At 49.3% G+C, this 15,752-nt stretch overlaps 1 protein-coding gene across 1 annotated transcript in view; it reads left to right on the forward strand.

Moving 5' to 3' along the window:
- The first annotated feature begins 1,139 nt into the window (after nt 1-1,139).
- LOC115124936 (intersectin-2-like) overlaps nt 1,140-15,752 on the forward strand; it is a 155,877-nt gene continuing 141,264 nt past the window's right edge. Inside the window, exon 1 of the mRNA XM_065025865.1 lies at nt 1,140-1,352. The gene's annotated coding sequence lies outside the window, so the exon portion shown is untranslated. The remainder of the gene's footprint in view (nt 1,353-15,752) is intronic.

A 15,752-nucleotide genomic window follows, 5' to 3' on the forward strand; every position in this document is an offset into this window, starting at 1 on the left:
CAAGACCTGTGACTTTACTTGGGACAAGACATGTGACTTTACTTGGGACAAGACCTGTGACTTGCTTTACTCTCCGGAGCAGGGCACCTTTTAAAAGGAGTGATTTTTTGGGGGTGGCGTTAAGTGTTGAGGTGGAGCAACTGAAATAGAGGATTCCCTGGGTCTGTGACGCCCGTTGTTTGGTGCGACACAGGCCTGGTGGCGAGCGTGGTGAAACTGAGAAGACACGGTCTGTCCTTTTGAGTTTTGAAGCGGAGTCTTTAACTGGCAATGTCATGTTAGTATATGTCAGTTATCCCTTGAGAGCTTTTGTGCCGAACCCACTAAGGTGTTTTAGATGCCAAGCTTATGGTCATGATGCAGCAGTGGTCATTATGGTCATGATGCAGCAGTGGTCATTATGGTCATGATGCAGCAGTGTAGAGGATGGAGATTCCGAGATGTGAGAATTGTGCAGGAGGTCATGGGACAAACAAATGTGTCGTATCGGGGGGATATGTTGCTGGGGATCAGAAGTTCCCTGTGCAATAGAGACAGTTTGAGGTTGTCAGAGTCGAACAGAAGGGGCCATATGCTGAGCAGAGGATGATAGGGGGTGAGTAGTAGTCCTAGGCCAATACATAGAGATACAAATGTGTGCTCCAGTAAGTTTGGCTTCTTAGCATTAATTTCCATGGTTATCACCTGTACTGCATAAATGGAATGCAAAGAATAGATGTTGTGTTGACAGCTGCAGAGAAGTAGCTGGTTCAAATCCAGGCAACATCACATCTGGCTGTGGGAGTCCCATAGGGCAGCGCACAATTGGCCTAGCTTCGTCCGGGTTGGGCTGGGGTAGGCAGTCATTGTAAATAAGTATTTGATCTTAACTGACTTGCCTAGTTAAATAAAGGTTCAATTAAAAAAGTACTTGGGTGTACACAGTTTTACTGCAGAAGAGTAACAAGGTGTAATTGTTGCTACAATTTTAAATGATGATTCCTTTAAATGTTTGTATCAACAAATGTAACGTGATCGACTCACTCCCGCACAGTAGGTGGTTGCATGCACAAACAAATGTGCGATCGCTACAATACCGAAGAAGATGATTGTCTAATCAGCTGGAGAACTCCATGCGCGCTCCCCTCCTCCCAGTCAAACTTCGCCGTGCCCGCGCACCGGCGACCCGCCCGTCATCCATGTTGTCTATGTGATCAAGCTGTCAGCAACCGGTCCGGTTTATTAAACTACACATTACTCTCGGAATTACACAATTCTGCCATTACGAGAAGGCTACATAACGTCAGGGACACCTTGTCGGGGCTATTTAGATTTTTTACTGCGGACAGAAAATAAGATAAAGTTGATGAGAGGTAAGGACCCCAAACCGCCTTTCCCAACGAGCCCATGTTATTTTTGTTGGGAAGATATTGCTTGCGAAAACATTGAGCTTTACTGCCCTTCCTTACAAGGAGCTGTTGCCCTTACTTAAATAAAATATTGATTGAATGTACTTAGCTACGTAATAGTTGTATTATCCATAACTAGGGATTTATTTTGATGCACTTGAAACATGGGATCGTTTTAAAACATCAACACTGATAAGTGTGCCTTCCTCACAGGAACTTGTTTGAAGTTGTTGGAACTAAAAGATAACTAAAATGACAAAGCAGACATTGCCATCTAGATAGCCAATAATTAGCCTGTTGTGTTTAAAACCGTATCTCATGCACAAAACTCAAACCAAACACGTTGAGCAGGTTGCAAATGTGTGTCTCTTGCTTGAGACAAGTGATCAGAGACTTCCACAGTAGACAGCTAGGTGTCAGTTTTAGATTTGATAGCAGCAGTACAACAGCACAATGCAAAGCGGTTCTGATACTATTGACACTGTTAGCCTACATTGTAAATAAACTAAACCGTCTTATCCTCCACTTGAACGGTTGTTTTGTGTCTGTCTGGTGTTGTCCGTGGATCTACATACCCAGGGGCATTATCATCTGGTCACTCCGGTTGTTTTATGTCTGTCTGGTGTTGTCCGTGGATCTACATACCCAGGGGCATTATCATCTGGTCATTCCAAACGGTTTAAAGATCATACCGTATAAAGCATTGTGCCTGTTTACTTTTTGTTTTATGTCTGTCTGGTGTTGTCCGTGGATCTACATACCCAGGGGCATTATCATCTGGTCACTCCGGTTGTTTTATGTCTGTCTGGTGTTGTCCGTGGATCTACATACCCAGGGGCATTATCATCTGGTCATTCCAAACGGTTTAAAGATCATACCGTATAAAGCATTGTGCCTGTTTACATTATTTTTGTTTTATGTCTGTCTGGTGTTGTCCGTGGATCTACATACCCAGGGGCATTATCATCTGGTCACTCCGGTTGTTTTATGTCTGTCTGGTGTTGTCCGTGGATCTACATACCCAGGGCATTATCATCTGGTCATTCCAAACGGTTTAAAGATCATACCGTATAAAGCATTGTGCCTGTTTACTTTTTGTTTTATGTCTGTCTGGTGTTGTCCGTGGATCTACATACCCAGGGGCATTATCATCTGGTCACTCCGGTTGTTTTATGTCTGTCTGGTGTTGTCCGTGGATCTACATACCCAGGGGCATTATCATCTGGTCATTCCAAACGGTTTAAAGATCATACCGTATAAAGCATTGTGCCTGTTTACTTTTTGTTTTATGTCTGTCTGGTGTTGTCCGTGGATCTACATACCCAGGGGCATTATCATCTGGTCACTCCGGTTGTTTTATGTCTGTCTGGTGTTGTCCGTGGATCTACATACCCAGGGGCATTATCATCTGGTCATTCCAAACGGTTTAAAGATCATACCGTATAAAGCATTGTGCCTGTTTACTTTTTGTTTTATGTCTGTCTGGTGTTGTCCGTGGATCTACATACCCAGGGGCATTATCATCTGGTCACTCCGGTTGTTTTATGTCTGTCTGGTGTTGTCCGTGGATCTACATACCCAGGGGCATTATCATCTGGTCATTCCAAACGGTTTAAAGATCATACCGTATAAAGCATTGTGCCTGTTTACTTTTTGTTTTATGTCTGTCTGGTGTTGTCCGTGGATCTACATACCCAGGGGCATTATCATCTGGTCATTCCAAACGGTTTAAAGATCATACCGTATAAAGCATTGTGCCTGTTTACTTTTTGTTTTATGTCTGTCTGGTGTTGTCCGTGGATCTACATACCCTAGGGCATTATCATCTGGTCACTCCGGTTGTTTTATGTCTGTCTGGTGTTGTCCGTGGATCTACATACCCAGGGGCATTATCATCTGGTCATTCCAAACAGTATAAAGATCATACCGTATAAAGCATTGTGCCTGTTTACTTTTTGTTTTATGTCTGTCTGGTGTTGTCCGTGGATCTACATACCCAGGGGCATTATCATCTGGTCATTCCAAACGGTTTAAAGATCATACCGTATAAAGCATTGTGCCTGTTTACTTTTTGTTTTATGTCTGTCTGGTGTTGTCCGTGGATCTACATACCCTAGGGCATTATCATCTGGTCACTCCGGTTGTTTTGTGTCTGTCTGGTGTTGTCCTGTGGATCTACATACCCAGGGGCATTATCATCTGGTCATTCCAAACAGTATAAAGATCATACCGTATAAAGCATCGTGCCTGTTTACTTTTTGTTTTATGTCAGTAAACCTCGGTGATGTGATTCTACACAGATGTAACATCCCATCCCCCAGACAGGCTGCTGTCGTTGATAGTGGAGTGGACATGGTATTAGATGTTGTTATCTTCTATTAGGCCTGCATTCATTTGGGTAGCGCTGAATGACCCAGACTCACCTGTACATAGCAGGTGGTGAAGGTTGAACTCATGGTGGATTATTTAACACTCAGACTGCAATGCACACAACTTGCTTTGTTTTCCATAACTTGAGGGCCATCGAATAGGGATCAACAACAGAGCTAGTGAGGATTGGTGATAAACAGAGCTGTGATGGGGACAGGGATAAACAGAGCTGTGACAGGGGACAGGGATAAACAGAGCTGTGATGGGGACAGGGATAAACAGAGCTGTGATGGGGACAGGGATAAACAGAGCTGTGATGGGGACAGGGATAAACAGAGCTGTGACGGGGACAGGGATAAACAGAGCTGTGACAGGGGACAGGGATAAACAGAGCTGTGATGGGGACAGGGATAAACAGAGCTGTGATGGGGATAAACAGAGCTGTGATGGGGATAAACAGAGCTGTGACGGGGACAGGGATAAACAGAGCTGTGATGGGGACAGGGATAAACAGAGCTGTGATGGGGACAGGGATAAACAGAGCTGTGATGGGGACAGGGATAAACAGAGCTGTGATGGGGACAGGGATAAACAGAGCTGTGATGGGGACAGGGATAACAGAGCTGTGACAGGGGACAGGGATAACAGAGCTGTGATGGGGACAGGGATAACAGAGCTGTGACAGGGGACAGGGATAACAGAGCTGTGATGGGGACAGGGATAAACAGAGCTGTGATGGGGACAGGGATAACAGAGCTGTGATAGGGGACAGGGATAAACAGCTGTGATGGGGACAGGGATAAACAGAGCTGTGATGGGGACAGGGATAAACAGAGCTGTGACAGGGGACATGGATAAGCAGAGCTGTGACAGGGGACATGGATAAACAGAGCTGTGATGGGGACATGGATAAACAGAGCTGTGACAGGGGACAGGGATAAACAGAGCTGTGACAGGGGACAGGGATAAACAGAGCTGTGATGGGGACAGGGATAAACAGAGCTGTGATGGGGACAGGGATAAACAGAGCTGTGACAGGGGACAGGGATAAAGAGCTGTGATGGGGACAGGGATAAACAGAGCTGTGATGGGGACAGGGATAAACAGAGCTGTGATGGGGACAGGGATAAACAGAGCTGTGATGGGGACAGGGATAAACAGAGCTGTGACAGGGGACAGGGATAAACAGAGCTGTGATGGGGACAGGGATAAACAGAGCTGTGATGGGGACAGGGACAAACAGAGCTGTGACAGGGGACAGGGATAAACAGAGCTGTGACAGGGGACAGGGATAAACAGAGCTGTGATGGGGACAGGGATAAACAGAGCTGTGATGGGGATAAACAGAGCTGTGATGGGGATAAACAGAGCTGTGAAGGGGACAGGGATAAACAGAGCTGTGATGGGGACAGGGATAAACAGAGCTGTGATGGGGACAGGGATAAACAGAGCTGTGATGGGGACAGGGATAAACAGAGCTGTGATAGGGGACAGGGATAAACAGCTGTGACAAGGGATAAACAGCTGTGACATGGGACAGGGATAAACAGCTGTGACAGGGGACAGGGATAAACAGAGATGTGATGGGGCCAGGGATAAACATAGATGTGATGGGGACAGGGATAAACAGAGCTGTGATAGGGACAGGGATAACAGAGCTGTGACAGGGGACAGGGATAAACAGAGCTGTGATGGGGACAGGGATAAACAGAGCTGTGACAGGGGACAGGGATAAAGAGCTGTGATGGGGACAGGGATAAACAGAGCTGTGATGGGGACAGGGATAAACAGAGCTGTGATGGGGGACATGGATAAACAGAGCTGTGACAGGGAACATGGATAAACAGCTGTGACAGGGGACATGGATAAACAGAGCTGTGACAGGGGACATGGATAAACAGAGCTGTGATGGGGACATGGATAAACAGAGCTGTGACAGGGGACAGGGATAAACAGAGCTGTGATGGGACAGGGATAAACAGAGCTGTGATGGGGACAGGGATAAACAGAGCTGTGACAGGGGACAGGGATAAAGAGCTGTGATGGGGACAGGGATAAACAGAGCTGTGATGGGGACAGGGATAAACAGAGCTGTGATGGGGACAGGGATAAACAGAGCTGTGATGGGGACATGGATAAACAGAGCTGTGATGGGGACAGGGATAAACAGAGCTGTGACAGGGGACAGGGATAAACAGAGCTGTGATGGGGACAGGGATAAACAGAGCTGGGACAGGGATAAACAGAGCTGGGACAGGGATAAACAGAGCTGTGATGGGGACATGGATAAACAGAGCTGTGATGGGGACAGGGATAAACAGAGCTGGGACAGGGATAAACAGAGCTGTGATGGGGACAGGGATAAACAGAGCTGGGACAGGGATGAACAGAGCTGGGACAGGGATAAACAGAGCTGTGATGGGGACATGGATAAACAGAGCTGTGATGGGGACAGGGATAAACAGAGCTGTGATGGGGACAGGGATAAACAGAGCTGTGATGGGGACATGGATAAACAGAGCTGTGATGGGGACAGGGATAAACAGAGCTGTGACAGGGGACAGGGATAAACAGAGCTGTGATGGGGACAGGGATAAACAGAACTGTGATGGGGACAGGGATAAACAGAGCTGGGACAGGGATAAACAGAGCTGTGATGGGGACATGGATAAACAGAGCTGTGATGGGGACAGGGATAAACAGAGCTGGGACAGGGATAAACAGAGCTGGGACAGGGATAAACAGAGATGTGATGGGGACATGGATAAACAGAGCTGTGATGGGGACAGGGATAAACAGAGCTGTGATGGGGACAGGGATAAACAGCGCTGTGATGGGGACAGGGATAAACAGCGCTGTGATGGGGACAGGGATAAACAGAGCTGTGATGGGGACATGGATAAACAGAGCTGTGATGGGGACAGGGATAAACAGAGCTGTGATGGGGACAGGGATAAACAGAGCTGTGACAGGGGACAGGGATAAACAGAGCTGTGATGGGGACAGGGATAAACAGAACTGTGATGGGGACAGGGATAAACAGAGCTGTGATGGGGACAGGGATAAACAGAGCTGTGATGGGGACAGGGATAAACAGAGCTGTGATGGGGACAGAGATAAACAGAGCTATGACAGGGATAAACAGAGCTGTGACAGGGGACAGGGATAAACAGAGCTGTGATGGGGACAGGGATAAACAGAGCTGTGATGGGGACAGGGATAAACAGAGCTGTGACAGGGGACATGGATAAACAGAGCTGTGATGGGGACAGGGATAAACAGAGCTGTGATGGGGACAGGGATAAACAGAGCTGTGATGGGGACAGGGATAAACAGAGCTGGGACAGGGATAAACAGAGCTGTGATGGGGACAGGGATAAACAGAGCTGTGATGGGGACAGGGATAAACAGAGCTGGGACAGGGATAAACAGAGCTGTGATGGGGACAGGGATAAACAGCCGTGATGGGGACAGGGATAAACAGAGCTGTGATGGGGACATGGATAAACAGAGCTGTGACAGGGGACAGGGATAAACAGCTGTGATGGGGACAGGGATAAACAGAGCTGTGACAGGGGACAGGGATAAACAGAGCTGTGATGGGGACAGGGATAAACAGAGCTGTGATGGGGATAAACATAGCTGTGACGGGGACAGGGATAAACAGAGCTGTGACAGGGGACAGGGATAAACAGAGCTGTGATGGGGACAGGGATAAACATAGCTGTGATGGGGACAGGGATAAACAGAGCTGTGATGGGGACAGGGATAAACAGAGCTGTGATGGGGACAGGGATAAACAGAGCTGTGATGGGGACATGGATAAACAGAGCTGTGATGGGGACATGGATAAACAGAGCTGTGATGGGAACAGGGATAAACAGAGCTGTGTTAGGGGACATGGATAAACAGAGCTGTGATGCGGACAGGGATAAACAGAGCTGTGTTAGGGGACAGGGATAAACAGAGCTGTGATGGGGACATGGATAAACAGAGCTGTGATGGGGACAGGGATAAACAGAGCTGTGATGGGGACAGGGATAAACAGAGCTGTGATGGGGACAGGGATAAACAGAGCTGTGTTAGGTGACATGGATAAACAGAGCTGTGACAGGGGACAGGGATAAACAGAGCTGTGATGGGGACAGGGATAAACAGAGCTGGGACAGGGATAAACAGAGCTGTGACAGGGGACAGGGATAAACAGAGCTGTGATGGGGACAGGGATAAACAGAGCTGTGATGGGGACAGGGATAAACAGAGCTGTGACAGGGGACAGGGATAAACAGAGCTGTGATGGGGACAGGGATAAACAGAGCTGTGATAGGGACAGGGATAAACAGAGCTGGGACAGGGATAAACAGAGCTGTGACAGGGATAAACAGAGCTGTGATGGGGACATGGATAAACAGAGCTGTGATGGGGACAGGGATAAACAGAGCTGTGATGGGGACATGGATAAACAGAGCTGTGATGGGGACAGGGATAAACAGAGCTGTGACAGGGGACAGGGATAAACAGAGCTGTGATGGGGACAGGGATAAACAGAACTGTGATGGGGACAGGGATAAACAGAGCTGTGATGGGGACAGGGATAAACAGAGCTGTGATGGGGACAGGGATGAACAGAGCTGTGATGGGGACAGGGATAAACAGAGCTGTGACAGGGATAAACAGAGCTGTGACAGGGGACAGGGATAAACAGAGCTGTGATGGGGACAGGGATAAACAGAGCTGTGATGGGGACAGGGATAAACAGAGCTGTGACAGGGGACATGGATAAACAGAGCTGTGACAGGGGACAGGGATAAACAGAGCTGTGATGGGGACAGGGATAAACAGAGCTGTGATGGGGACAGGGATAAACAGAGCTGGGACAGGGATAAACAGAGCTGTGATGGGGACAGGGATAAACAGAGCTGTGATGGGGACAGGGATAAACAGAGCTGGGACAGGGATAAACAGAGCTGTGATGGGGACAGGGATAAACAGCCGTGATCGGGACAGGGATAAACAGAGCTGTGATGGGGACAGGGATAAACAGCTGTGATGGGGACAGGGATAAACAGAGCTGTGACAGGGGACAGGGATAAACAGAGCTGTGATGGGGACAGGGATAAACAGAGCTGTGATGGGGATAAACATAGCTGTGACGGGGACAGGGATAAACAGAGCTGTGATGGGGACAGGGATAAACAGAGCTGTGATGGGGACAGGGATAAACAGAGCTGTGATGGGGACAGAGATAAACAGAGCTGTGATGGGGACATGGATAAACAGAGCTGTGATGGGGACATGGATAAACAGAGCTGTGATGGGAACAGGGATAAACAGAGCTGTGTTAGGGGACATGGATAAACAGAGCTGTGATGGGGACAGGGATAAACAGAGCTGTGTTAGGGGACAGGGATAAACAGAGATGTGATGGGGACAGGGATAAACAGAGCTGGGACAGGGATAAACAGAGCTGTGACAGGGGACAGGGATAAACAGAGCTGTGATGGGGACATGGATAAACAGAGCTGTGATGGGGACAGGGATAAACAGAGCTGTGACAGGGGACAGGGATAAACAGAGCTGTGATGGGGACAGGGATAAACAGAGCTGTGATGGGGACAGGGATAAACAGAGCTGTGATGGGGACAGGGATAAACAGAGCTGTGATGGGGACAGGGATAAACAGAGCTCGGACAGGGATAAACAGAGCTGGGACAGGGATAAACAGAGCTGTGATGGGGACATGGATAAACAGAGCTGTGATGGGGACAGGGATAAACAGAGTTGGGACAGGGATAAACAGAGCTGGGACAGGGATAAACAGAGCTGGGACAGGGATAAACAGAGTTGGGACAGGGATAAACAGAGCTGGGACAGGGGACAGGGATAAACAGAGCTGTGATGGGGACATGGATAAACAGAGCTGTGATGGGGACAGGGATAAACAGAGCTGTGATGGGGACAGGGATAAACAGAGCTGTGATGGGGACAGGGATAAACAGAGCTGTGATGGGGACAGGGATAAACAGAGCTGTGTTAGGTGACATGGATAAACAGAGCTGTGACAGGGGACAGGGATAAACAGAGCTGTGATGGGGACAGGGATAAACAGAGCTGGGACAGGGATAAACAGAGCTGTGACAGGGACAGGGATAAACAGAGCTGTGATGGGGACAGGGATAAACAGAGCTGTGATGGGGACAGGGATAAACAGAGCTGTGACAGGGGACAGGGATAAACAGAGCTGTGATGGGGACAGGGATAAACAGAGCTGTGATAGGGACAGGGATAAACAGAGCTGGGACAGGGATAAACAGAGCTGTGACAGGGATAAACAGAGCTGTGATGGGGACATGGATAAACAGAGCTGTGATGGGGACAGGGATAAACAGAGCTGTGATGGGGACAGGGATAAACAGAGCTGTGATGGGGACATGGATAAACAGAGCTGTGATGGGGACAGGGATAAACAGAGCTGTGACAGGGGACAGGGATAAACAGAGCTGTGATGGGGACAGGGATAAACAGAACTGTGATGGGGACAGGGATAAACAGAGCTGTGATGGGGACAGGGATAAACAGAGCTGTGATGGGGACAGGGATGAACAGAGCTGTGATGGGGACAGGGATAAACAGAGCTGTGACAGGGATAAACAGAGCTGTGACAGGGGACAGGGATAAACAGAGCTGTGATGGGGACAGGGATAAACAGAGCTGTGATGGGGACAGGGATAAACAGAGCTGTGACAGGGGACATGGATAAACAGAGCTGTGACAGGGGACAGGGATAAACAGAGCTGTGATGGGGACAGGGATAAACAGAGCTGTGATGGGGACAGGGATAAACAGAGCTGGGACAGGGATAAACAGAGCTGTGATGGGGACAGGGATAAACAGAGCTGTGATGGGGACAGGGATAAACAGAGCTGGGACAGGGATAAACAGAGCTGTGATGGGGACAGGGATAAACAGCCGTGATCGGGACAGGGATAAACAGAGCTGTGATGGGGACATGGATAAACAGAGCTGTGACAGGGGACAGGGATAAACAGCTGTGATGGGGACAGGGATAAACAGAGCTGTGACAGGGGACAGGGATAAACAGAGCTGTGATGGGGACAGGGATAAACAGAGCTGTGATGGGGATAAACATAGCTGTGACGGGGACAGGGATAAACAGAGCTGTGATGGGGACAGGGATAAACAGAGCTGTGATGGGGACATGGATAAACAGAGCTGTGATGGGAACAGGGATAAACAGAGCTGTGTTAGGGGACATGGATAAACAGAGCTGTGATGGGGACAGGGATAAACAGAGCTGTGTTAGGGGACAGGGATAAACAGAGCTGTGATGGGGACATGGATAAACAGAGCTGTGATGGGGACAGGGATAAACAGAGCTGTGAAGGGGACAGGGATAAACAGAGCTGTGATGGGGACAGGGATAAACAGAGCTGTGATGGGGACAGGGATAAACAGAGCTGTGATGGGGACAGGGATAAACAGAGCTGTGTTAGGTGACATGGATAAACAGAGCTGTGACAGGGGACAGGGATAAACAGAGCTGTGATGGGGACAGGGATAAACAGAGCTGGGACAGGGATAAACAGAGCTGTGACAGGGGACAGGGATAAACAGAGCTGTGATGGGGACAGGGATAAACAGAGCTGTGATGGGGACAGGGATAAACAGAGCTGTGACATGGGACAGGGATAAACAGAGCTGTGATGGGGACAGGGATAAACAGAGCTGTGATAGGGACAGGGATAAACAGAGCTGGGACAGGGATAAACAGAGCTGTGACAGGGATAAACAGAGCTGTGATGGGGACATGGATAAACAGAGCTGTGATGGGGACAGGGATAAACAGAGCTGTGATGGGGACAGGGATAAACAGAGCTGTGATGGGGACATGGATAAACAGAGCTGTGATGGGGACAGGGATAAACAGAGCTGTGACAGGGGACAGGGATAAACAGAGCTGTGATGGGGACAGGGATAAACAGAACTGTGATGGGGACAGGGATAAACAGAGCTGTGATGGGGACAGGGATAAACAGAGCTGTGATGGGGACAGGGATGAACAGAGCTGTGATGGGGACAGGGATAAACAGAGCTGTGACAGGGATAAACAGAGCTGTGACAGGGGACAGGGATAAACAGAGCTGTGATGGGGACAGGGATAAACAGAGCTGTGATGGGGACAGGGATAAACAGAGCTGTGACAGGGGACATGGATAAACAGAGCTGTGACAGGGGACAGGGATAAACAGAGCTGTGATGGGGACAGGGATAAACAGAGCTGGGACAGGGATAAACAGAGCTGTGATGGGGACAGGGATAAACAGAGCTGTGATGGGGACAGGGATAAACAGAGCTGGGACAGGGATAAACAGAGCTGTGATGGGGACAGGGATAAACAGCCGTGATCGGGACAGGGATAAACAGAGCTGTGATGGGGACATGGATAAACAGAGCTGTGACAGGGGACAGGGATAAACAGCTGTGATGGGGACAGGGATAAACAGAGCTGTGACAGGGGACAGGGATAAACAGAGCTGTGATGGGGACAGGGATAAACAGAGCTGTGATGGGGATAAACATAGCTGTGACGGGGACAGGGATAAACAGAGCTGTGATGGGGACAGGGATAAACAGAGCTGTGATGGGGACAGGGATAAACAGAGCTGTGATGGGGACAGAGATAAACAGAGCTGTGATGGGGACATGGATAAACAGAGCTGTGATGGGGACATGGATAAACAGAGCTGTGATGGGAACAGGGATAAACAGAGCTGTGTTAGGGGACATGGATAAACAGAGCTGTGATGGGGACAGGGATAAACAGAGCTGTGTTAGGGGACAGGGATAAACAGAGATGTGATGGGGACAGGGATAAACAGAGCTGGGACAGGGATAAACAGAGCTGTGACAGGGGACAGGGATAAACAGAGCTGTGATGGGGACATGGATAAACAGAGCTGTGATGGGGACAGGGATAAACAGAGCTGTGACAGGGGACAGGGATAAACAGAGCTGTGATGGGGACAGGGATAAACAGAGCTGTGATGGGGACAGGGATAAACAGAGCTGTGATGGGGACAGGGATAAACAGAGCTGTGACAGGGGACAGGGATAAACAGAGCTGTGACAGGGGACGGGGATAAACAGAGCTGTGATGGGGACAGGGATAAACAGAGCTGTGATGGGGACATGGATAAACAGAGCTGTGATGGGGACAGGGATAAACAGAGCTCGGACAGGGATAAACAGAGCTGGGACAGGGATAAACAGAGCTGTGATGGGGACATGGATAAACAGAGCTGTGATGGGGACAGGGATAAACAGAGTTGGGACAGGGATAAACAGAGCTGGGACAGGGATAAACAGAGCTGGGACAGGGATAAACAGAGTTGGGACAGGGATAAACAGAGCTGGGACAGGGGACAGGGATAAACAGAGCTGTGATGGGGACATGGATAAACAGAGCTGTGATGGGGACAGGGATAAACAGAGCTGTGATGGGGACAGGGATAAACAGAGCTGTGATGGGGACAGGGATAAACAGAGCTGTGATGGGGACAGGGATAAACAGAGCTGTGTTAGGTGACATGGATAAACAGAGCTGTGACAGGGGACAGGGATAAACAGAGCTGTGATGGGGACAGGGATAAACAGAGCTGGGACAGGGATAAACAGAGCTGTGACAGGGGACAGGGATAAACAGAGCTGTGATGGGGACAGGGATAAACAGAGCTGTGATGGGGACAGGGATAAACAGAGCTGTGACAGGGGACAGGGATAAACAGAGCTGTGATGGGGACAGGGATAAACAGAGCTGTGATAGGGACAGGGATAAACAGAGCTGGGACAGGGATAAACAGAGCTGTGACAGGGATAAACAGAGCTGTGATGGGGACATGGATAAACAGAGCTGTGATGGGGACAGGGATAAACAGAGCTGTGATGGGGACAGGGATAAACAGAGCTGTGATGGGGACATGGATAAACAGAGCTGTGATGGGGACAGGGATAAACAGAGCTGTGACAGGGGACAGGGATAAACAGAGCTGTGATGGGGACAGGGATAAACAGAACTGTGATGGGGACAGGGATAAACAGAGCTGTGATGGGGACAGGGATAAACAGAGCTGTGATGGGGACAGGGATGAACAGAGCTGTGATGGGGACAGGGATAAACAGAGCTGTGACAGGGATAAACAGAGCTGTGACAGGGGACAGGGATAAACAGAGCTGTGATGGGGACAGGGATAAACAGAGCTGTGATGGGGACAGGATAAACAGAGCTGTGACAGGGGACATGGATAAACAGAGCTGTGACAGGGGACAGGGATAAACAGAGCTGTGATGGGGACAGGGATAAACAGAGCTGTGATGGGGACAGGGATAAACAGAGCTGGGACAGGGATAAACAGAGCTGTGATGGGGACAGGGATAAACAGAGCTGTGATGGGGACAGGGATAAACAGAGCTGGGACAGGGATAAACAGAGCTGTGATGGGGACAGGGATAAACAGCCGTGATCGGGACAGGGATAAACAGAGCTGTGATGGGGACATGGATAAACAGAGCTGTGACAGGGGACAGGGATAAACAGCTGTGATGGGGACAGGGATAAACAGAGCTGTGACAGGGGACAGGGATAAACAGAGCTGTGATGGGGACAGGGATAAACAGAGCTGTGATGGGGATAAACATAGCTGTGACGGGGACAGGGATAAACAGAGCTGTGATGGGGACAGGGATAAACAGAGCTGTGATGGGGACAGGGATAAACAGAGCTGTGATGGGGACAGAGATAAACAGAGCTGTGATGGGGACATGGATAAACAGAGCTGTGATGGGGACATGGATAAACAGAGCTGTGATGGGAACAGGGATAAACAGAGCTGTGTTAGGGGACATGGATAAACAGAGCTGTGATGGGGACAGGGATAAACAGAGCTGTGTTAGGGGACAGGGATAAACAGAGATGTGATGGGGACAGGGATAAACAGAGCTGGGACAGGGATAAACAGAGCTGTGACAGGGGACAGGGATAAACAGAGCTGTGATGGGGACATGGATAAACAGAGCTGTGATGGGGACAGGGATAAACAGAGCTGTGACAGGGGACAGGGATAAACAGAGCTGTGATGGGGACAGGGATAAACAGAGCTGTGATGGGGACAGGGATAAACAGAGCTGTGATGGGGACAGGGATAAACAGAGCTGGGACAGGGATAAACAGAGCTGTGACAGGGGACAGGGATAAACAGAGCTGTGACAGGGGACGGGGATAAACAGAGCTGTGATGGGGACAGGGATAAACAGAGCTGTGATGGGGACATGGATAAACAGAGCTGTGATGGGGACAGGGATAAACAGAGCTCGGACAGGGATAAACAGAGCTGGGACAGGGATAAACAGAGCTGTGATGGGGACATGGATAAACAGAGCTGTGATGGGGACAGGGATAAACAGAGTTGGGACAGGGATAAACAGAGCTGGGACAGGGATAAACAGAGCTGGGACAGGGATAAACAGAGTTGGGACAGGGATAAACAGAGCTGGGACAGGGATAAACAGAGTTGGGACAGGGATAAACAGAGCTGGGACAGGGATAAACAGAGTTGGGACAGGGATAAACAGAGTTGGGACAGGGATAAACAGAGCTGGGACAGGGATAAACAGAGCTGGGACAGGGATAAACAGAGTTGGGACAGGGATAAACAGAGCTGGGACAGGGATAAACAGAGCTGTGATGGGGACATGGATAAACAGAGCTGTGATGGGGACAGGGATAAACAGAGCTGTGATGGGGACAGGGATAAACAGAGCTGTGATGGGGACATGGATAAACAGAGCTGTGATGGGGACAGGGATAAACAGAGCTGTGATGGGGACATGGATAAACAGAGCTGTGATGGGGACAGGGATAAACAGAGCTGTGACAGGGGACAGGGATAAACAGAGCTGTGATGGGGACAGGGATAA

This window comes from Oncorhynchus nerka, linkage group LG12 (assembly GCF_034236695.1).
Source record: "Oncorhynchus nerka isolate Pitt River linkage group LG12, Oner_Uvic_2.0, whole genome shotgun sequence".
Classification (NCBI taxonomy): Eukaryota; Metazoa; Chordata; class Actinopteri; order Salmoniformes; family Salmonidae; genus Oncorhynchus; species Oncorhynchus nerka.